Below are 232 nucleotides of genomic sequence, written 5' to 3'. Positions count from 1 at the left end.
CAGCGGGAATCTCTGCATTTTCTGTGGTGCAACACATAATTTTCTCTGTCTCTGAGGCCATGGCGGAGTCCCGTGTACCAGTTCTGGGTAGCAAGCAGGTGGAAGAGAGCCGAGAGAATTTGACGAAAAGTGTGCTTCAGAGAAAAGCAGCGGTCAGCGGAGGCGGCGGCGGTGTCTGAGGCTCCTCGTCTGAGGCTCGTCGTCGTCGTCGTCTGAGGCTCTACCTGTTTCC

Source organism: Mastomys coucha, chromosome X (assembly GCF_008632895.1).
Source record: "Mastomys coucha isolate ucsf_1 chromosome X, UCSF_Mcou_1, whole genome shotgun sequence".
In the NCBI taxonomy this organism is placed as follows: Eukaryota; Metazoa; Chordata; class Mammalia; order Rodentia; family Muridae; genus Mastomys; species Mastomys coucha.
Note: the sequence above shows the minus strand (reverse complement) of the source record.